Here is a 24,823-nt window from a genome sequence, read left to right as displayed (position 1 = left end):
CCTAGGAAGAGATGTTGATGTACATGCAACAAGAAGTATTGGAAATGGTACAGAGATAATCAAGAATCAATTTTCTTTTGGTGCCCAAAGCAGTGAATAACTTACTTATTTTGGTTTTTGAGCTGCTTCTATGAAACATAAAATCTCAGTCCCATATTTTCAGGGGCATTTTTTTTTTCTTTTTAAAGTCCCCCTTTCTCCCAGAGAGCTATGTAAAATAAGAAAAGTATATTTTGCATCTGTATATATATTTGTAATTTTCTCTTCCCTAAGGTTAAGGCTTGAGTTAGGGCTATTAGCACAGCCTTCCGAGCTGAAGAGTTTTATGGCAAAGATTTTGCTTGCATAACACTATGAACATTCAGAATAGCATTCCCTGCTCTCCTACCTCCATTTTTAATGAAATTACTGCCATAAGTAAGGCATTATTCTTTAGGGTTTTCTATGGCCTGGTCTGTTAGATTAGGCATACAAGCATAAATCTGGTCAAGTGTTTCAAGGCAGGAATGTGTTAATTCTGAGCCCTCCGTTGGCATTAGTATAGGTTGGCATGGCAAGTTTTGAGTGTTACTTCTTGGGAGTCAGGGAGCAAAGTCTGGTACTTAGTGGGGAAGCCTCCAGTTAGCTAGTGGTGGCCTTTAATCCCTAGAATCTCTTGTACTTGATGAGGGTTCTGGGCTTCCAGTGGCTCTCCCAAAGTAAGCTTGTTATCTTGTTCCACTAAGAAAGTATTGGGAGTTACTGCCTGGAGGCAGCCAGATCAAACTCAAACCATGGAATCTGGTTTGGAAAACGAGTCCATATTCTGAAGAACTTCTCCTAGCTTTTGTACAAGGACCCCCAGGGCTGTTCAAGGTTTTTCAGCTAAGTACGAGGTAATTTTTTTTTTTAATAGGGGAGACCCAGAATAAGAGCTCTGATGAGGGCCTGTTTGATGTTATCAAAAGCCTTTTCTGGTTTCCCAGTTCAAAGTATTGTTCTGTATCTGGGTCTTTAGTAGCTTCATATAGAGGCTTAACAATTAGTTTGAATCCTGAAATCCAAATTCTGCAAAACCTTGTCATGAACAAGAAAGTACAAAGTTGTATTTTTTTTTTTTTTTTGTCTTTTTGGTGCTTAGGCTTAATATAGCTTGTTTTCTATAAGGAGATAATGGTCTGCTTTCAGAATTTATAATATATCTCAGATATTTAACTTGTTGCTTTGAGATCTGTGCTTCTTTCTGGGAGGTATTGTAACCCCAGACTCCAAGGAAATTAAGGGTATTCTAATCCGAGGCCTCCAAGGTGGGTGCTCAGTGGTATCTGACCATTGACAACCCCATGGATTGTAGCCCACTAGGCTCCTCTGTCCTTAGGATTGCCCAGGCAGGAATACTGGAGTGAGTTGCTGTATTGCGCTTCATTCTGTTCATGATGCCAATTGTCTAACTGTTCACACTGTCTGCACTGTATGCTAAACACAGGGTAGGCAAGGCATGAGCTAAGAGGCTAGAAGGAGATTTAAAGAGCCATAGGATCTGCAGACAGGTTTATCCTCTCATGACTGGCACAGCAGCCATAGCACAGCCTCTACACTGGCTGACACAGCAGCCATAGCATAGGCATAATATAGCCATAGCATAACCTTGTATAACATAATCATGATGTTGCTCCAGTGTAGCCCCAGTGTAGCAGCAGCCAGTGTTTTTGTAGTGATGCTCCTATAGGCATTCAGCACAAAACAGCTGATGACCAGCGAGTACCTCATGACCAAGCGAGTACCTCGTGACAAAGCAGTAGCTCATGACGTACCGGCGCCGTGCTATAATTGATCTCAGCTGTTACATAAACATTATTTACAAGATGTGGGGAAACAATGAGAGGCTGTGGGGCAAGAGACACACCGTCTTGGCCAAATTGCTCTCTTCCCACAGTTACCATTTCCTCCTCCAAGGGATCTTCCCAACCCAGGGATCAAACCCATGTTTCCTGCATTGGCTGGTGAATTCTTTACCACCGAGCCACTTGGGAAGCCCTTCAATGGTGGGACTACATATTAATACATCACCTACATTTTATGGAATAACTCCTTCTTTTCCTTAGTTCTTTTTCTAGGGCCTGGGCAAGCAAGTGCATCCTGAAACCCCCAAGGCAATACTGTCCATATATATTGTTTCATTTGGCCCAAGTGGGGATTAGCCCACTTGAAGGCAAATGGATAGCTAGAATGAAGGATGTATTGGGATGCAAAGGAAGGCATCCTTGAGGTTAAGCACGGTAAGTCATTTGTCATTTCCAGGAATCTGGACTGATATAAGGATTGACTACCAGGGGATGTGTAAGGACCACTGCATTATTTACTGCTCTAAGATCTTGTACTATTTGATATTCCCAATTTGCCTTAACTAGCAGAATAGGGGTATTGAATAGAGACTGACAGGGCACTGAGGCCATGTTCTAAGAATTTATCTATGAGAGGTTGAAAACCCTTTTTGCTTTGACCTTTGTGGGGTACTGACTTTTGTTAAGATAAGCGACTTCCGACTTAAGGCTAATTTTTACAGATTGGGTATTTATAGCCTTCACAGGGACTTTTTCATCCCAAACTGCAGAGTATAATTTGTGAAGAACAAGGCTTGGAATACGCCCTTATTCTTCCAACTGTTTTGTCCTAGTCAGAATCAAGAAAAGGGACTGCTTGGGATGTCATAATTGTAATATGGCTCCAAGGGAGCCAAGATCTCTCCCCAGTGATGTAGTAGGACACTCAGGCACAAGAAAAAAGGCATGTGAAATCAAATGGTGTTCAAATTGGCAAATGAGAGACCAAGGGAGTGATAATGAGTGTGAGACTTTCCATAACTCCAGTCACAGTAGAGTTTTTGGATGAAAGTGACCCAGTGTGAGAGATCAGGGCAAAGTAATGGCTCCTGTATAGATCAAAAAATTTATTTCATTATCTGCCACATCAAGGACCATCAATGGCCCCTGAATGGAGATAATCATCTCATTTAGGGGAGCTGCCAGAATCCCTGGGCTGCTTCAGTCATCCAGCATGGCCATCTCCAGAGCAGAAGTCCCCCTTCCCCTTTGAGACTGGTGCAGTATCACTTTTCATGACCTGTGTTTGGTGACTGGTCCAGGGAATGCTCTTTTTGGCACTTTTGGGCCCAATGGCCTGTTGATTTGCATTTGATTCCTTTCCCCTTTGCTGGTTTTACTTTCAGGTAGATAGTTAAACTGCCTTCCCCACTTTGGGTTGTTCTGAGGTTGCAAGGCCTAACTGACAGCTATGGCCATCAGTTTAGCTTGAGCTCTGGCCTGACTATTTTCACACTGGTTTCTCTCTTTCTCCTCAATTTGATCTCAATTATTACATACCCCAAAGATCACCTCTAGGTGTTGAGGTCTCAGGGTTTATGGCCCTAACTGTAACTTTTGGAGTTTCCTTGTAATATCAGGGGAAGACTGACTGATAAAATGCTATCCTAGCAGGGAATGATCCTTGAGAGTGGTAGGTTAGATGTTAGTAAATTTTTGAAAAGCATCCACAAGCCATCTTTGGATTTTCTTTTTACTCCTGGGTCACTCCTTTAACCCTTTCATAGTTATCTGGCTTTTTAAATACACTTTATCATTCCTTCTAATACACATTGGATCATATGCTTCCTGGCTTCTGTTCCCTCCTGGGAATTATAATTCCAATGGGTCTCCTGATTTGGGACATTGTCTCCACCCATGACAAAATGTTCAGGTTGGTTCCTGGCAAGCTGGTCAGCCTGCCCCTGGGTTACAGTCCAAATTCTCTATTTTTCCTCAGGGATACAGCAAGTATATAGGACTATTTGGGCATCCTTTCAAGTAAGCTAAAGGCCAGAGTTAAGACCTAAAACCTTTCAACAAACTTACTAGGATCTTCAAAAAACTGGTCCAGTCTCTGTTTGCAAGGGGTTAATTTAGTTAAAGAAAAGGACACATGTACTCTGATTGTCCCTTCATCATTTGCCACTTCCCTAGGAGGGTATATTTTTCCTGATCCTGGGTGATAGGAAGTTCCACTGTGACTTAGTTTGGAAGGACTAGTCTGTCTCTTCTGGGGTAATGGGATATAAGGAGGTGGAGCTTGAGATTGGTCAGAGGTATCTGGAGAAGTAGGTGGCTCTAGAGAAGCAGGTAGCTCTGGAGAAACAGTGGAGACTTAGTTTCCTCCCTGAAAATTAAGGAACATTAAAATGAGATCGAAGCTGAAACTCCAATACTTTGGCCACCTCATGCGAAGAGTTGACTCATTGGAAAAGACCCTAATGCTGGGAAGGATTGGGGGCAGGAGGAGAAGTGGACGACAGAGGATGAGATGGTTGGATGGTATCACCAACTCGATGGACATGGGTTTGGGTAAACTCCCGGAGTTGGTGATGGACAGGGAGGCCTGGCGTGCTGCAATTCATGGGGTCGCAAAGAGTCGGACACGACTGAGCGACTGAACTGAACTGAACTGAAAATGAGATCATTGTTTTCTAATGCCACAGGCTGTTCTACCGGAGCCACATAGAGCAGTTTATTCAAAGGATCGTGAAGGCATGAACGTAGGGAACATCAATTCATTTTCCCATCTTGTGACAGAAAAGATCCACTTGCAAGATGGTTTTGTAATTTGAAGACCTATTTTCAGGCAATTCTCCAATTCCCCCAACTTACATAAAGGTCTGGCCGTGTTGTAGAATTTAAATTTTTCCCTTTTTATCTAATCATTTTTTTAATTTCCAGTTTTTAAGGATACATTCCAGAAGTGTTTCTTCTGGAATAGAAGAGGATCCTCCCACGTAGAGCAACCTGCAACTGACAACTCTCCTTGAAATGAAGCCCAGTGTACCAGAGACATTTACTATGGGACTTTTGTCAGAAAGGAATCAGTGTTTTCTGAATTCCCTTCTTACCCAGTGGGATTTTGAGCATCCTCTACTTTCCCATCAATCCCTAACCAGATATCTCTGGTCAACACAGTCCCTCACACGAGGGATCCCTGATAGGGGACATTTGAACCAGTGCCAGTGCACTTCCAAGGCTCTTCTTGAGAGGGATATATTGTCTACAAAGCTTATATCCTATAAAAATTTTCTCTATGTTGGCATATATTCCTCAAGATTGAGCATCTATAAAGCCTAGGATGTTGGCTGCTTGGAAATGGCCAGCCTGATAGATAGTCTGTAACAGGGTATGGGTTACCAAGGCCTAAGATGAAGGGGGTCCTAGAGGGAAAAAAGGAACTCCTGTTGGTGCAAAACGGAGGGAATGGAGTTTGACAGAATGGAAAATGCCACAGGGGTCAGGACATGAAGGCCTAGAGGTGGGAGAATTTCTGCAGGTGACCTTTTTTGGACATGAGTAAAGTGAAAGACTAGAAAACAGAAGAATGCAAACCCTTTCCTGCTGTTTGGCAACTACCATAAAATTGGGGTGAGTCTGATGATTCCGTTTGACACAGGTGACAGCTAGTTTGGACAATGTTTCCCTTGCAATTTGAACCCTATTAGTTTAGGATCTCATGATCCAGGAGCCCTCTGAAGCAACCCAAAGCTAACTTGAGGTTAAAAAAAAAAATTTAGTTAGAATTTTATATTTGGGAAGTCTGTCAAAAGTCTCAGAATGTTTTAAAACACCCAGTCAGATAGAATCATAAGTTGCTGTGAAACAATAATTCTTTGAGCAAATATGGAAAAAGAAAAAAAGGTTTCAAAAGTAAATATAGTTTACTGAAAGGAAGAGAAACTCACACAATATAATAACAAAAGGAGTATTCCAGGAAAACTTTGTTCTTTTATGAGAGAAACCAAATCCCGTCTTGCATCAACCTACTCTTAATAAAATCCATTTATCTAATTAAATTTAATTCAGCTTTAGAAAACCCTGATACCATATCATATTCTTTTCTCAACATTCCCTTTCCATAAGCTTCTGCAACTTTCTGTAGCCATACTTTGTCATTTATTTGTTCCATTGAGAAATACCCAGCTCTCAAACAAAATTACCCTTTTTCCTTTAACAAAATATATTTGCATTCCTCATATCTTCTTTTCTGAAAACACACACCTTACTTTCCTTATGCAACTATTAATATTTTTTTTACATTAACACTCTACAGATTGGTAGAGGACATATCAAGGTGACACCAAGCAGCTTTAGTTTCTCCTTCACAAGAAGACAAAGTAGGTAAGTTTAGACCTATTTAGCAATTTAAATTCCAATATTTTATCTTATTTGAAATGGCCTGTATATTCAATGAATTCTTATCAATTAAAACTTAATTTAGTTTTAATTTACCAAAACTTGGAGGTATTATTTTAGATGGATACTTCTAAAATGTAATTATTCCCACAGCTTACCAAAAATTTCCTATCCCAGTTACATGTGTTTAAAAATTTGATCACATCAGCTTATCTTCTGTGTTGACAAATGTTACAAAAAAACAAACATGCACTTAATGACTTTCAGTAACTCTAGGTACAATAAAAGTATTACACTTAATGTTAATAACTTTAAAGACAGATCTGTATTAATTAAACCCATGAACTTAAGCTCTCTTTAATACCAGGAATAATTCAGTATGGAGTATTTCCTAGATCACATGAACCCAAAATGTATCTGGTAACCCTCCTTTACATTTCTGAGAATATATATAAGCACTCAGTTTCCTTTGCGACAATTAAATAAATACAGTTCATTTACAAGTAAATTTTTACATAAACATACTAAACAACAGATTTCATAGCTTTCCTACTTAATTTAAAATGGTCTTTTCTCCTCCTGGAAGTCTGAGAATAAGTGATTAATCAGTTAGTTCCTGAGAGCTCAAGCTGAATAATATCTTGTAAAGGCAGAGGAGACAGATGCAAGCTCCTTGAACTTAGGCAGAACCAGTTGAATTGCAAAAGTGGAAGAGGGATAAATGCAAGCTCCTTTCTTTACTTTTTGTTCTTTAAAGTTCCACCAAGTAATCCAAGGTTGGAGTCTCAGGCAATGTGGGCTGTGTTTGTATTTTAATGTTTAAAGACTCCACCATGCCCACAATTTTTGTAGAGATTTGCAGGAGAGGTTGGACAGACAAAACTACACAAAACAAAGATACCAATGGCAAAAACTTAAGGACACAAACAAGAAGTTTTCAGGATAAATGGAATGGGAGTACATGTATAAGGATCAAGAGAGGGGGGGAGGGGGAGAAAAGACTAAAAAAGAGAAAGAGATAGCAAGGAAAAAAGACGAGAGTACTAGGATGATAGGACTTCTAGCCATTACATGACACGAGGTTAAATTTCTATCACTCTTATAAATCTGTCATCAGGAAAAGCCTAAGGGACCAGAGTCTCCTTGTTGTCAGGTAAGCCTCTCCCACCTCTGCTTATCATTCCTTAAGGTGAGACACTGCTCATCAGAGGAAGCATGGTCTCACAAGCTGAAAGGAGTGATGATGTACCTGCATTAGCTCAGAAGGATAGGACAGAAGTAGGAGAGGACACAGAGAGGAGAAGTAGAGAGATAGTAAGAGAGGGAAAAGGAAAATTGAGGGAGAGCATTGCCTGAATGAGGGTAATGTGGCTCCCAGGAGCTAGGATGGCACTTTTCAAATGCAGTGATACTGAAACAAGAAGTTCAGGTAGCCACTTGTCACACACAGGGAAACTGCATTCAGTGGTCTTGGAGGTGCCCAGATCCTCTCCCTGGAAGAGGACAACTGCCCTACATTGGGTGCCATAAATCTGAATCTGACAAGTATTCTTATCCTTTCTCAATGTATAGAAATTAACTAGAAGTCAGACAAGAAATTTAGTCAAGACTCTACTGGGACCCCTGCTACAGCAGAGGGGAGTAAGAACAAGCAACATGTTCCTTGTTTGCTCACTGCTAAATTATCTTCAGATGAGACTTTTTTCGTTTATTTTATGACAGGGAAAATTATGAAGAGCCAATCCTGGTTTGTGCAGAAGCTTGAAAAAATACACTTATGGATTAAAAAAAAAAATAGTAGGGGTGAAGCAAATTCAATGTGTTTTAACATGTTAATAAGAGGGAATTTGAGAGTATTCAGTTCAATGCAAAATTGAGGATAATACCTTAATTCATCATTTATTTATAAGTAACAGAGAAATATAGAGATACTTTCATAACTTAAAGAGAAGAAAATCTGCATATGGTCAATACTATGCTTAATGAAGGATTACTAGAAATTTTCTTTATATGTTGCTATTTACTTGCTAAGTCCTGTCTGAATCTGTGACAGCATAGACTGCAGCAAGGCAAGCTTCCCTGTCCCTCACTATCTCCCAGAGTTTGCCCAACCTTATGTCTATCGAGTCTGTGATGCCATCCAACCATTTCATCATCTGTCATCCTCTTCTCCTCTTGCCCTCAATCGTTCCTAGCATCAGGGTCTTTTCCAATGAGTCAGCTCTTCTCATCAGGTAGCCAAAGTGTTGGAGCCTCAGCTTCAGCAACAGTCCTTCCAATGAATATTCAGGTTTGACTTCCTTTAGGATTGACAGGTTTGATTTCCCAGCTGTCCAAAATACTCTCAGAAGTCTTCTTCAGCACCATAGTTTGAAAGCAGCAATTCTTTGGTGCTCAGCTTTCTTTACGGCCCAACTCTCACATCTATACATGATTACTGGAAAAATCACAGTTTGATTATATGGACCTTTGCTGGCATAGTGATGTCTCTTCTTTGTATTATGCTGTCTACATTGGTTATAGCTTTTCTTCCAAGGAGCAAGTGTCTTTTAATTCCATGGTTGCAGTCACCATCTGCAGTGATTTTGGAGACACCCAAAATAAAATTTGCTACTAATTTCATTGTTTCCCCATCTATTTGCCATTAGACGCCATGATCTTAGCTTTTTGAATGGTGAGTTTTAAGCCAACTTTCCTCTTTTACCTTCATCAAGAGGCTCTTTAGCTCTTCTTCACTTTCTGCCATTGAAGTGGTATCATCTGCGTATCTGAGGTTGTTGATATTTCTCCAGCTATTTTGATTAGAGCTTATGAGTCTTCCAGCCTAGCATCTCACATAATGTACTCTGCATATAAGTTAAATAAGCAAGGTGACACTATATCTTGATATACTCTTTTCCCAATTTGGAACCAGTCTGTTGTTCCATATCCAGTTGTAACTGTTGCTTCTTGACCTGCATACAAGTTTTGCAGGAGGCAGATAAGGTGGTCTGGTATTCCCATCTCTTGAAGAATTCTCCACAGCTTGTTGTGATCTACACAGTCAAAGGTTTTAGCATAGTTAATGAAGCAGAAGCACATGTGTTCCTGGAATTCTCTTGCTTTTTCTAAGATCCAACAGATGTTGGCAATTTGATCTCTGGTTCCTCTGCCTTTTCTAAATCCTGCTTGTACATCTGGAAGTCCTCAGTTCATGTACTGTTAAAGCCTAGCTTGAAGGATTTTGATCATTACCTTGTGAGCATGTGAAATGAGCACAATCGTACGGTAGGCTGACCATTTCCTTACAGAGTGGTTGCGTTACTACTTAAAAGCAAAGGACTTGGGACTAGACCACCTAAAACTGAATTCAGTTTTGCCACTTACTAGCTGTGTGATCTTAGACAAGTTTCTTCATCTTTTTGTGTCAGTTTCATCTCCTAAGAATAATAACAATAACTATCTCACAAAGTTGAGAGATTAAATGAGCAATCCCATATAAAATATGTAGAACACTGTCTGACATACAGTAACTGCTATATATCTGTCTGCTATTTTTATTCTAGAAGTTAAAACATAAATACCTACCACCATCAATATTACTAGGTATATTTTAAAACTATCAGGCAATGAAATAACATTAGAAAATAAAAGCAAGTTATAAACAAGGAGGAAACAAACTTATTATTATACTCAGATTATGCTGTTATTCATCTGTAAAGATATAAAAGAAATATCAATTGAAAATCACAATAAAAATGAAAAGCATAAAAAAAGATGAGACAAATAGAAAAAGAATTGCTGGATCGTATATTTAAATCCAACGAAATGAACTTTGACATTTCAGTTAATGGCACAGATTATGAGACAGAGTAAAAATAATCACGATCAAACTACATGCTGTCTATAGGAAACACAGTTTAAGTAAAAAGACACAGGCAATTTAAAGATAAATATATGCAAAAAAGTATTTTGGTAACACTAACATAAAAAATAGAGTGCCCATATTAATATCAGACAAAGATTTTAGACAAAAGAGATAGTGCATGGAATAAAAATATTATTTTATGATGAAGAAGTGGCTAGTAGAAGATATAGTAATTCTAAATGTGTATGCACCTAATAAGAGAATTTTAAAGTTCATGGACCAAAAATTAGTAAACTGAAAGGAAAAACTGAAAATTCATAACTTTGGTTGGAAATCTGAACATCTCTCAACAATTAATAAAACAGAATATTAATAAGAATATAGATGATTTAAATAACATTTTCAACCAGCTTAATTGACTTGAATAATAGAACACTACTCAAAAACAGACAGACACTACCCCAAAACAGACACCATCCAAAAACAGACCCAAAAGAAAAACATCCTTGCCAAGTACAAGTAAGACGTTGACAAAAATAGATCATCTTCTGGGCCATAAAAAAAAAAAATCAGTAATTATAAACAGCAAAAATGATAGGCATTACATTCTTTGATTATAGAAGAATTAAGATAAGAATGAGTAACAGAAATATACTTGCAAAGATCTTAAATATTTGAAAATCTGAATAACTCACTTTTAAATGGAGAAGGCAATGGCAACCCACTCCAGTACTCTTGCCTGGAAAATCCCATGTATGGAGGAGCCTGGTGGGCTGCAGCCCATGGGGTCACTAAGAGTCTGACATGACTGAGCGACTTCACTTTCACTTTTCCTTTCATACATTGGAGAAGGAAATGGCAACCCACTCCAGTGTTCTTGCCTGGAGAATCCCAAGGACGGGGGAGCCTGGTGGGCTGTTGTCTATGGGCTTGCACAGAGTCGGACAGGACTGAAGCGACTTAGCAGCAGCAGCAGCACTTTTAAATAGCTGATATGACAAAACAGGCACACACACATACATATACGAGGAGAATTAAAAATATTTTGAACTGATTGAAAATGAAAACGTAATGTATAAAAATTTCTTGGATATAGTTAAAATAATGTTTCAAGAGAATTTATGCCATCCAATTCTTATACTATCCAAGAAGAATGGTATCCAATCAAAGATTGCTCCAAACTTTCACTTTAAGAAACTGGAAAAAGAAAATTAATATGATGTAAAAATAAGCAGAAGAAAGGAAGATTTTAAAGGAAAATGAATCAATGAAAGAGAATCAGAAAAAAATAAAACCATACTGCTTTAAAAAAAATTACATAATTGATAGAATTTCAGACAAATTGATGAGGAACAAAAGGAAAGCACAAATTAAATGTATAATGAGTAAGGAACATAACTACAGACACTAAAAGAATAACAATAAAAATTTTATATTGATAAACTTGACATCTTTGATGAACTGGACAAATTCTGTGAAAGATATAAACTATCAAAATCGCTGAGGAAGATTTAGACAACCTGAATATATTCCTATCTTATTGAGAAATTGACTTTGTAGTTAACAACCTCTCCACAAAGAAAATCCCAAGCCCGGATGGCTCCCCTGGTGAATTCTACCAAATATTTCAAGAAGGAATGTCCCAGAAAAGAAGCAAACTATTTTTAATTCATTTTGTGAGTTCAAACTATAGAATGGACAGTAAAGCACCCTTCAGATGTCTCTTGGTGAAGGTGCAAAAATACTCAATAAAATATTAAATCAAATCTGAAGTGCATCATCATGACTAAATGGTTTTATCCTACAAATACAAGACTGGCTTAACATTTGCCAATCAGTGTAATTGATCACATTAAGACTAAAGAAGAAAAGTATACGGTCTTTTCAGTAATTATGGAAAAAATATTGATACAAATTAATGCACATTCGTGACAGAATTCCTCAGCAAAGTCAGAATTAAATTAAAAAAAAAAAAAAGATTCCCCCGAAAGAATCACAGTTCTCTTCAGCATTATATTGGAGAGCCCAGCCAGGCCAATAATGTAAGTTAAAGAAATAAAGAGGAAATCTCCCACCTCCCCACCTCCCATAGTCATAGTCCAACACCTCCATGCACTGGCGCGGAGGGCCACTGGCTGCTGAAGCATCCCTGCAACAGTGCAGGCCTAGCGCTCAGCGGCAGGGCATCTGGCTGGGAACTACCTCTGCACAGCCTGTCTCAACCAGAGGCGGCAGAGTACCGGCGCATCACGGCTCCAAGAAATAGCACGAATGATGTCCCAAATCCATGAGTTCTGTATAGGATTTCAGCCATCTGATTTTGTAGCTCTCGAGAACTACAAGATACTCCAATCAAGCTTACTAGAGACCACAAGAAAAAAGCAACAGAACACAGTTATTTCCCTGAAAACCTCAATACGTTGGTTTTGTCAGATGAGGAAGTGAGCTTGGGAAGTGAATCTGCAACTGAAAGGCGTAAGGAAAAGCATTCTCAAATAAGAGAATTAGGAGCACCTCCATTTTCTAACTCTGAAAATGTTGCAGAAGATTTACCAGTGGATTCATTGGAAGATGATTTTGAGAAGGAGTTCTCATTTCTAACGAATCTCTTAAATCCTGGTTGTTGGAGTACTAGTGAATTTCCCCAGGAATGACAAGTTGTCTTTGGGAGGCCCAAGCCATTCCAGGAGCCTTCTGGAGGATCTAAGCTTCTTGCTCACTCCTCAGGATTCACAAATCTTTGATCTTGGACTTCACACTGCTGAAGCTTTCAATAACTGGGCTTCCCAAGGAGGAATTAGAACTTTGTGTTTCACACATTGATAAGGAGCTAGTGCTTTCACAGAGGCCAAATAAATTATGTGGGCTGGTGAAAAAATAATTGTAGTTTTGGTCTGTGAATTTTAAATCATTATCACTGGGAGGCGGGGCTAAGATGGCGGAGGAATAGGACGGGGAGACCACTCTCTCCTCCACAAATTTATCGAAAGAACATCTGAACGCTGAGCAAACTTCACAAAACTACTTCTGAACGCTGGCAGAGGACATCAGACATCCACAAAGACAGCGCATTATCTTCAAAAGAGGTAGGAGAAATTATAAAAGATAAAAAGAGAGACAAAAGAGTTAGGGATGGAGACCCGTCCCGGGGAGGGAGTCGTAAAAGAGGAGAAATTTCCAAGCACCAGGAAACCCTCTCACCGGCGGGTTTGGGGGAAGATTTCTTATCTCGGAGGGCAACATAACTGAGAGAAAAAATAAATAAAACCCACAGATTACGTGCCTAAAGCAACTCCCAGCAAAGAACCCCAGACGCTCGCATCCGCCACCAGCAAGTGGGGGCTGAACGGAGAGGAGCCGGCGGCACTGCTTAGGGTAAGGACTGGGCCCGAGTGCCCTGAGGGCAATCTGAGGGAGCTAACGTGAGATAGTAACCTAAACTGTGGGACAGCCAGAGAGAGAGAACTATCCCGCGAAAAGCCCAACTCTAAGGCACTGCCCGCCCTCTCACAGAACAAAGGACTGAGGGATACCAGAGGAGAGCTAGCTGGCTGCGGACCGCCCCATCCCCCACGGGACACAGCAAGAAGGCGGGGCCAGCCAGAGCCGGAAAGGGGCAAACTCGGCCCCAGAGAGGGCACCCCCTACCAAACTGCAAACAGGCTCCCAGTTTCTAAGCAAAGACTGCCTGAGATCTCGGAGGGTTGACAGCCGCCGGGAGGGTCACAGCCAGAGACCAGCTCCCCAGAACCGACACAAAGCACACCGGAGCCGGGCGCGCCCGTAAACCGAGGCGGGGACCAGGGAGGTGATAAGCCGCACCGCCCAACAGGGGAGAGTGCGCTCGCCAAACTCGCGGCCGCCAGAGCAGCTCCGACCGGGAACGGCACAAGCCGTGGGCGAAACTGAGTCTGCGCCTTTGTGGAGTAACCGGGAACCTGAACCTGAGCGGCTTAGACCTGGGAAGTGCACGCATCTCAGGGCCCACTCCCCGGCCCACTCCCTGGCCGAGTAACCTGAAGCCTGAGCAGGGTAGACGGGGAAAGCACACACGCCGTGAGCGGGGGCGAACCCAGTGCGGCTGAGACACTGCGAGCTCACCACACACACGCCAGGTTTGCAGTGTTCCTCCCTCCCCACAGCACGACTGAACAAGCGAACCTAAAGAGACCACTTCCACCCCTTTGTTGCAGGGTGGAAATTAGATACCGAAGAGACCTCCAAACAGAAGCCAAATAAACAGAGGGAAGCGCCTTGGAAGTGACAGGCCAACAGATTAAAATCCCTGCAGTTAATACCAACTGCATTGAAAGGGGCCTATAGATTTTGAAAAGTATAAGCAGGAACAAGGATCTATCTGAAACTGAGAAGACCCCACACTGCTCACAACAGCTCCAGAGAAAGTCCGGGATATATATTTTTTTACTATTATTTTTTTTTTTAATTTTTTTTTCTCTTCTTTCCTTTTTCTTCAAGTCATCTATTACACCTTTAACTTTCATTTTCATAACCCACTATTAACTTGCAAAAAAAAAACACCCTATTTTTAAAGCAAACTGCATACATATATCTTATACATTTCGTGTTTTCTTGTTTTACTGTTTTTTTCCTGTTTTACTTTTTTTACTGTTTCTTTTTTTTTACTGTTTTACTGTTTTTTTTTCTTTTTGCACTGTTTCCTTTTTTTTTCTTTTTTTTATATTGTAAGTTTTATAAGAGTCTAACCTCTACTCTAGATTTTTAATCTTTGTTTTACATATTTGATATCAATTTTGTACATTTAAGAACCCAATCTTTAGGACCCATTGTTACTCAGGAGTGTGATCACTGGCCTGATTACTCTCTCCCCCTATTGATGCTCTCTCTTCTCCCCAGGGAAACTCTATCTCCCATCCTCCTCCTTCTCTTCTCAACCCAATTCGGTGAATCTCTGAGGGTGTTCTGGGTACCGGAGAACACTTTAGGAACAGAATACTGCCCAGATTTCTCTCTCCCCTCTTGATTCCTCCCTTTCTATTCATGCTCACCTCTATTACCTTCCTCCCCCCTCTGTATGTATCTCTCTGAAACACTCTAAGGGGTTCCAGACTGTGGAAAGCACAGAAGGAAGTGCTTACTGGCTAGATTGCTCTCTCCACATTTGAATTCCCCTCTTCCCCTCCTGGTCACCTCAACCCCCCTCCCCCCCACCTCATCTCTCCATGTAACTCAGTGAACCTTTCTGGGTATCCCTCACTGTGGAGAATCTTTTCACCATTAACCTAAAAGTTTTATTATTGATGCTGTATGGATGGAGAAGTCTTGAGGCTACTGCAAGAATAAGACTGAAAGCCAGGGGAAACATTAATTAATAAGAGACCATCCAATAGCCTCCACATATACACTGAAACCAAGCTCCACCCAAGAGCCAATAAGTTCCAGAGCAAGACATATGATGCAAATTCTCCAGCAATGCAGGAACATAGCCCTGAGCATCAATATACAGGCTGCCCAGAGGCACACCAAATTCATAGACATCTCAAAACTCAGTACTAGTCACTCCATTGCACTCTAGAGAGCAGAAATCCAGCTCCACCCACCAGAACACCGACACAAGCTCCCCCAACCAGGAAGCCTTGACAAGCCACCTGCCCAACCCCACCCACAGTGAGGAACCTCCACAATAAAGAGGAACTTCAAACTACCAGAATACAGAAAGTCCACGCCTAACACAGCAATCTAAACAAGATGAAAAGGCATAGAAATACTCAGAAAGTAAAGGAAAATGAGAAATGCCCACCAAACCAAACAAAAGAGGAGGAGATAGGGAATCTATCTTAAAAAGAATTTAGAATAATGATAATAAAAATGATCCAAAATCTTGAAAGCAAAATGGAGTTACAGATAAATAGCCTGGAGACAAGGATTGGGAAGATGCAAGAAATGTTTATCAAGGACCTAGAAGAAATAAAAAGGAGTCAATATATAATGAATAATGAAATAAAGGAGATAAAAGACACTCTGGAGGGAACCAACAGTAGAATAACGGAGGCAGAAGATAGGATAAGTGAGGTAGAAGATAGAATGATGAAAATAAACGAATCAGAGAGGAAAAAAGAAAAAAGAATCAAAAGAAATGAGGAAAACCTCAGGGACCTCTGGGACAATATGAAACGCCCCAACATTCGAATCATAGGAGTCCCAGAAGAAGAAGATAAAAGGAAAGGCCATGAAAAAATACTCGAGGAGATAATAGTTGAAAATTTCCCTAAAATGAGGAAGGAAATAGTCACAGAAGTCCAAGAAACCCAGAGAGTTCCAAACAGGATAAACCCAAGGCAAAACACCCCAAGACACATATTAATCAAATTAACAAAGATCAAACACAAAGAACAAATATTAAAAGCAGCAAGGGAAAAACAACAAATAACACACAAGGGGATCCCCATAAGGATAACAGCTGATCTTTCAATAGAAACCCTTCAGGCTAGAAGGGAATGGCAGGACATACTTAAAGTAATGAAAGCGAATAATCTACAACCCAGATTACTGTACCCAGCAAGGATCTCATTCAGATATGAAGGAGAATTCAAAAGCTTTACAGACAAGCAAGAGCTGAGGGAATTCAGCACCACCAAACCAGCTCTCCAACAAATGCTAAAGGATCTTCTCTAAACAGGAAACACAGAAAGGATGTTTCAACACGAACTCAAAACAACAAAGTAAATGGCAACGGGATCATACTTATCAATAATTACCTTAAATGTAAATGGGTTGAACGCCCCAACCAAAAGACAAAGGCTTGCTGAATGGATACAAGAACAAGACCCCTATATATGCTGTCTACAAGAGACCCACCTCAAAACTAGGGACACACACAGGCTGAAAGTGAAGGGATGGAAAAACATATTTCATGCAAACGGAGACCAAAAGAAATCAGGAGTCACAATACTCATTTCAGATAAAATAGATTTTAAAATAAAGGCTGTGAAAAGGGACAAAGAAGGACACTACATAAAGATCAAAGGATCAATCCAAGAAGAAGACGTAACAATCATAAATATATATGCACCCAACATAGGAGCACCACAATATATAAGGCAAATACTAACAAGTATGAAAGGGGAAATTAACAATAACACAATAATAGTGGGAGACTTTAATACTCCACTCACACATATGGATAGATCAACTAAACAGAAAATTAACAAGGAAACACAAACTTTAAATGATACAATAGACAAATTAGATTTAATTGATATTTACAGGACTTTCCACCCCAAAACAATCAATTTTACCTTTTTCTCAAGTGCACACGGAACTTTCTCCAGGGTAGATCACATCCTGGGCCATAAATCTAGCCTTGGTAAATTCAAAAAAATTGAAATCATCCCAGTCATCTCTGACTACAATGCAGTAAGATTAGACCTCAATTACAGGAAAAAAACTATTAAAAATTCCAACATATGGAGGCTAAACAACACGCTTCTGAATAACCAACAAATCACAGAAGAAATCAAAAAAGAAATCAAATTATGCATAGAAATGAATGAAAATGAAAACACGCAACCCAAAACCTATGGGACACTGTAAAAGCAATGCTAAGGGGAAGGTTCATAGCAATACAGGCGTACATCAAGAAACAAGAAAAAAATCAAATAAATCAACTAACTCTACACCTAAAGCAACTAGAGAAGGAAGAAATGAAGAACCCCAGGGTCAGTAGAAGGAAAGAAATCTTAAAAATTAGGGCGGATTTGCATTTCTCTAATGAGTGATGTTGAGCATCTTTTCATGTGTTTGTTAGCCATCTGTATGTATTCTTTGGAGAAATGTCTGTTTAGTTCTTTGGCCCATTTTTTGATTGGGTCGTTTATTTTTCTGGAATTCAGCTGCAGAAGTTGCTTGTATATTTTTGAGATTAATTGTTTGTTGCTTCATTTGCTATTATTTTCTCCCATTCTGAAGGCTGTCTTTTCACCTTGCTTATAGTTTCCTTTGTTGTGCAAAAGCTTTTAATTTTAATTAGGTCCCATTTGTTTATTTTTGCTTTTATTTCCAATATTCTGGGAGGTGGGTCATGGAGGATCCTGCTGTGATTTATGTCGGAGAGTGTTTTGCCTATGTTTTCCTCTAGGAGTTTTACAGTTTCTGGTCTTACGTTTAGATCTTTAATCCATTTTGAGTTTATTTTTGTGTACGGTGTTAGGAAGTGTTCTAGTTTCATTCTTTTACAAGTGGTTGACCAGTTTTCCCAGCACCACTTGTTAAAGAGATTGTCTTTTCTCCATTGTATATTCTTGCCTCCTTTGTTGAAGATAAGGTGTCCATATGTGCGTGGGTTTATCTCTGGGCTTTCTATTTTGTTCCATTGATCTATATTTCTATCTTTGTGCCAGTACCATACTGTCTTGATGACTGTGGCTTTGTAGTAGAGCCTGAAGTCAGGCAGGTTGATTCCTCCAGTTCCATTCTTCTTCCTCAAGATTGCTTTGGCTATTCGAGGTTTCTTATATTTCCATACAAATTGTGAGATGATTTGTTCTAGTTCTGTGAAAAATACCATTGGTAGCTTGATAGGGATTGCATTGAATCAATAGATTGCTTTGGGTAGTGTACTCATTTTCACTATATTAATTCTTCCAATCCATGAACACAGTATAGTTCTCCATCTGTTTGTGTCCTCTTTGATTTCTTTCATCAGTGTTTTATAGTTTTCTATATATAAGTCTTTTGTATCTTTAGGTAGATATATTCCTAAGTATTTTCTTCTTTTTGTTGCAATGGTGAATGGTATTGTTTCCTTAATTTCTCTTTCTGTTTTCTCATTATTGGAGTATAGGAATGCAAGGGATTTCAACCACAATGAGGTATCATTTCACACCAGTCAGAATGGCTGCTATCCAAAAGTCTACAAGCAATAAATACTGGAGAGGGTGTGGAGAAAAGGGAACCCTCTTACACTGTTGGTGGGAATGCAAACTAGTACAGCCACTATGGAGAACAGTGTGGAGATTCCTTAAAAAACTGGGAATAGAACTGCCATATGACCCAGCAATCCCACTGCTGGGCATATACACCGAGGAAACCAGAATTGAAAGAGACGCGTGTACCCCAGTGTTCATCGCAGCACTGTTTATAATAGCCAGGACATGGAAGCAACCTAGATGTCCATCAGCAGACGAATGGATAAGGAAGCTGTGGTACATATACACAATGGAATATTACTCAGCCATTAAAAAAAATACATTTGAATCGGTTCTACTGAGATGGATGAAACTGGAGCCCATTATACAGAGTGATGTAAGCCAGAAAGAAAAACACCAATACAGTATACTAATGCATATATATGGAATTTGAAAGATGGTAACGATAACCCTATATGCGAGACAGAATAAGAGACATAGATGCATAGAATAATTTTATGGACTCTGAGGGAGAAGGTGAGGGTGGGACGTTCTGGGAGAATAGCATTGAAACATGTATATTATCATATGTGAAACAGAACACCATTCCATGTTCGATGCATGAGACAAGGGCTCAGGGCCGGGGCAATGGGATGACCCAGAGGGATGGGATGGGGAGAGAGTTGGGTGGGGGGTCCAGGAAGGGGAACACATGTAAACCCATGGCTGATTCATGTCAATGTATGGCAAAAACTATTACAATATTGTAAAGTAATTAGCCCCCAACTAAAATAAATAAATTTATAAAAAAAAAAAATTAGGGCAGAAATAAATGCAAAAGAAACAAAAGAGACCATAGCAAAAATCAACAAAACTAAAAGCTGGTTTTTCGAGAAGATAAACAAAATTGACAAGCCATTAGCCAGACTCATCAGGAAACAAAGGGAGAAGAATCAGATCAACAAAATTAGAAATGAAAATGGAGAGATCACAACAGACTCCACAGAAATACAAAGGATCATAAGAGAGTACTACCAACAACTATATGCCAATAAAATGGACAAATTGGAAGAAATGGACAAATTCTTAGAAAAGTATAACTTTCCAAAACTGAACCAGGAAGAAATAGAAGATCTTAACAGACTTATCACAAGCACAGAAATCGAAACTGTAATCAGAAATCTTCCAGCAAACAAAAGCCCAGGACCAGACGGCTTCACAGCGGAATTCTACCAAAAATTTGGAGAAGAGCTAACATCTATCCTACTCAAACTCTTCCAGAAAATTACAGAAGATGGTAAACTTCCAAACTCATTCTATGAGGCCACCATCACCCTAATTCCAAAACCAGACAAAGATGTCACAAAAAAAGAAAACTACAGGCCAATATCACTGATGAACATAGATGCAAAAATCCTTAATAAAATTCTAGCAAACAGAATCCAACATCCTATTAAAAAAGATTATACATCATGACCGAGTGGGCTTTATCCCAGGAATGCAAGGTTTCTTTAACATCCGCAAATCAATCAATGTAATACACCACATTAACAAATTGAAAGATAAAAACCATATGGTTATCTCAATAGATGCAGAAAAAGCCTTTGACAAAATTCAGCATCCATTTATGATAAAAACCCTCCAGAAAGCAGGAATAGAAAGAACATACCTCAATATAATAAAAGCTATATATGACAAACCCACAGCGAACATTATCCTCAATGGTGAAAAATTGAAAGCATTTCCCCTAAAGTCAGGAACAAGGCAAGGATGCCCACTGTCACCACTACTATTCAACATAGTTTTGGAAGTTTTGGCCACAGCAATCAGAGCGGAAAAAGAAATAAAAGGAATACAGATAGGAAAAGAAGAAGTAAAACTCTCACTGTTTGCAGATGACATGATCCTCTACATAGAAAACCCTAAAGACTCTACTAGAAAATTACAAGAGCTAATCAATGAATATAGTAAAGTGGCAGGATATAAAATTAACACACAGAAATCCCTTGCATTCCTATACTCCAATAATGAGAAAACAGAAAGAGAAATGAAGGAAACAATACCATTCACCATTGCAACAAAAAGAAGAAAATACTTAGGAATATATCTACCTAAAGAAACAAACGACTTATATATAGAAAACTATAAAACACTGATGAAAGAAATCAAAGAGGACACAAACAGATGGAGAAATATACCGTGTTCATGGATTGGAAGAATTAATATAGTGAAAATGAGTATACTACCCAAAACAATCTATAGATTCAATGCAACCCCTATCAAGCTACCAATGGTATTTTTCACAGAACCAGAACAAATCATCTCACAATTTGTATGGAAATATAAGAAACCTCGAATAGCCAAAGCAATCTTGAGGAAGAAGAATGGAACTGGAGGAATCAACCTGCCTGACTTCAGGCTCTACTACAAAGCCACAGTCATCAAGACAGTATGGTACTGGCACAAAGATAGAAATATAGATCAATGGAACAAAATAGAAAGCCCAGAGATAAACCCACGCACCTATGGACACCTTATCTTTGACAAAGGGGGCAAGAATATACAATGGAGAAAAGACAATCTCTTTAACAAGTGGTGCTGGGAAAACTGGTCAACCACTTGTAAAAGAATGAAACTAGAACACTTCCTAACACTGTACACAAAAATAAACTCAAAACGGATTAAAGATCTAAATGTAAGACCAGAAACTGTAAAACTCCTAGAGGAAAACATAGGCAAAACACTCTCCGACATAAATCACAGCAGGATCCTCCATGACCCACCTCCCAGAATATTGGCAATAAAAGTAAATACAAACAAATGGGACCTAATTAAAATTAAAAGCTTTTGCTCAACAAAGGAAACTATAAGCAAGGTGAAAAGACAGCCTTCAGAATGGGAGAAAATAATAGCAAACGAAGCAACAGACAAACAATTAATCTCAAAAATATACAAGCAACATCTGCAGCTGAATTCCAGAAAAATAAACGACCCGATCAAAAAATGGGCCAAAGAACTAAACAGACATTTCTACAAAGAAGACATACAGATGGCTCACAAACACATGAAAAGATGCTCAACATCACTCATTCTCAGAGACATGCAAATCAAAACCACAATGAGGTACCATTTCACACCAGTCAGAATGGCTGCTATCCAAAAGTCTACAAGCAATAAATGCTGGAGAGGGTGTGGAGAAAAGGGAACCCTCTTACACTGTTGGTGGGAATGCAAACTAGTACAGCCACTATGGAGAACAGTGTGGAGATTCCTTAGAATAGAACTGCCGTATGACCCAGCAATCTCACTGCTGGGCATACACACCGAGGAAACCAGAATTGAAAGAGACGCGTGTACCCCAATGTTCATCAGCACTGTTTATAATAGCCAGGACATGGAAGCAACCTAGATGTCCATCAGCAGACGAATGGATAAGGAAGCTGTGGTACATATACACAATGGAATATTACTCAGCCATTAAAAAAATACATTTGAATTGGTTCTACTGAGATGGATGAAACTGGAGCCCATTATACAGAGTGAAGTAAGCCAGAAAGAAAAACATCAATACAGTATACTAATGCATATATATGGAATTTGAAAGATGGTAACGATAACCCTATATGCGAGACAGAATAAGAGACACAGATGCATAGAACAGTCTTATGGACTCTGAGGGAGAAGGTGAGGGTGGGACGTTCTGGGAGAATAGCACTGAAACATGTATATTATCATATGTGAAACAGAACACCATTCCATGTTCGATGCATGAGACAAATGCTCAGGGCCGGGGCAATGGGATGACCCAGAGGGATGGGATGAGGAGGGAGTTGGGTGGGGGGTCCAGGAAGGGGAACACATGTAAACCCATGGCTGATTCATGTCAATGTATGGCAAAAACTATTACAATATTGTAAAGTAATTAGCCCCCAACTAAAATAAATAAATTTATTAAAAAAAAATAAATCATTATCACTAGGCTCAAACACATCTTTATTAATCAAAATAGGAACTATTACAATCAACACATTTTTGCTAATGAGAATTAAGATTGTTTGATTCATGTAGCATGAAAATTCACCCTTTAGAGTTTGATGAACTCTTAAAAAGCATTTTAGGCCTCCTACTGGTTGTGGAAGCATTTTCCCTGGAAAAAGTTGTCAAGATGCTTGATGACGTGGTAGTTGATTGATGGGAGGTCAGGTGAATATGGCAGATAAGGCAGCTCTCCATAGCCCAATTTGTTAAACTTTTGAAGCGTTGGTTGTGTGACATTTTGTTGGGCATTGTTATGGAGAATTAGGTCCTGTTGACCAATGGAGCCAGTAGTTGTTGCAATTTTCGGTGCATTTCATTCATTTACTGAGCATACTTCTCAGATATAATCGTTTTACCAGGATTCAGAAAGCTGTAGTGGATCATACCAGCAGCAGGCCACCAAACAGTGATCAGGACCTTTTTTTGTGTATGTGTGTGCACGTTTGGCCTTGGGAAGTTTTTTGGAGCTTCTTCTCAGTCCAACCACTGAGTTGGTCATCACTGGTTGTCACATAAAATCTGCTTTTCATTGCACATCATAATCCAATAGTTTGTTGTTATTGCATAGAATAAGAGAAGACAGCACTTCAAAATGACAATTTTTTTTTTTTTTGATTTGTGGTCGGCTCATGAGGCATGACTTATAGAGGTTTTTCACCTTTGCAATTTTCCTCAAATGCTGAATGACTGTATAATGGTCAGCACTGTGTTCTTTAGAAACTTCTCATGTAGTTGTAAAAGGATAAGCTTTGATGATCCTCTCAACTGGTCGTTGTCAACTTCTGAAGGCTGGCCACTGAGCTCCTCATTTCAAGGTTCTCATGTACTTTGCAAACCTTCTTGAGCCACCATTACACTGTACGTTTGTTAGCAATTCCTGGACCAAATGGTTTGTTGATGTTAGTTCCCATTGCTGCTTTATGATCCATTTTGAATTTGAATAAAAAAATCGCTCGAATTTGAATTTACTTTTTGTCTAACTTTACTTCCCTTGTCTAACATAAATATAAAATGAACAGCAAGTAATGTCATAAGCAAAAAATATAAAGTAAGAAATGCACATTAAAATGTTGTTTAACATAATCATATTTATTTAAGGATGTATTCCAAAATCAAATTTCAACAATGCCAAACTGCATTTTCTTTTACACCAAACTAAATAACAAAATATAAGTTATTTACTTACACTATCTGCCATCATATTAATAATCAGTCGAATTCAGCTCCCAACAGTTATAACCAAGACATGTCAGCCTAGTTCAATCTATTCACAGACTTGGATCCACTTTCAAACCCAGATCATATAATATGTGGAAAATACTAGAAACTACTGAGTATGAAATAGATACCAAAACTTAGTTCTGAATAACAACTAGGAATAATTGTCAATAGAAAGTGGGATTATTTATTTGAAAAGCCTCTTACATATAAGTTGCCTTGCTGGCTGTGAGAATTCTATATGTAGTTTATCCACATATAGACAGCATGAAAATTGGGTTGTGATTTGGGATTGGTTTGTATGTACAACAGTGGTAGGGGGAATTTTCTGTTGTGAAAAATAACACTAGAACCAGACTAGTTTTGTCTTTAGTTAAAAAGGTAGATTAAGATTTGAGAACTCAATTTTCTTTGATGAAACCACAGAGAAACTTGGTGCTTGTTTTCTCCAGGTGGAAGCTAAAATATATTATTCCTTAGTTCTTTTCCTCCATACAAAATCATGGACACCCTCCAACTTCATTATTGAATTATATTAGGGAAGCTGCAGAATGATTTGCTAATTCCAACATCTGAAGAAATAGAAAATCTCTCTTCCCATCTTGTGAACCGCAAGAATATCCAACAGT

At 39.1% G+C, this 24,823-nt stretch overlaps 1 pseudogene; it reads left to right on the top strand.

Annotated features, from left to right (window-relative positions):
- Positions 1-1,729: 1,729 nt before the first annotated feature.
- LOC145540429 (islet cell autoantigen 1-like protein) lies at positions 1,730-24,300 on the top strand (annotated as a pseudogene).
- Positions 24,301-24,823: the final 523 nt, after the last annotated feature.

This window comes from Giraffa tippelskirchi, chromosome 3 (genome assembly GCF_054371585.1).
Source record: "Giraffa tippelskirchi isolate mGirTip1 chromosome 3, T2T-mGirTip1v1.2.pri, whole genome shotgun sequence".
Lineage (NCBI taxonomy): Eukaryota > Metazoa > Chordata > Mammalia > Artiodactyla > Giraffidae > Giraffa > Giraffa tippelskirchi.
Note: the sequence above shows the minus strand (reverse complement) of the source record. Positions and strands in the feature narration are given on the sequence as shown.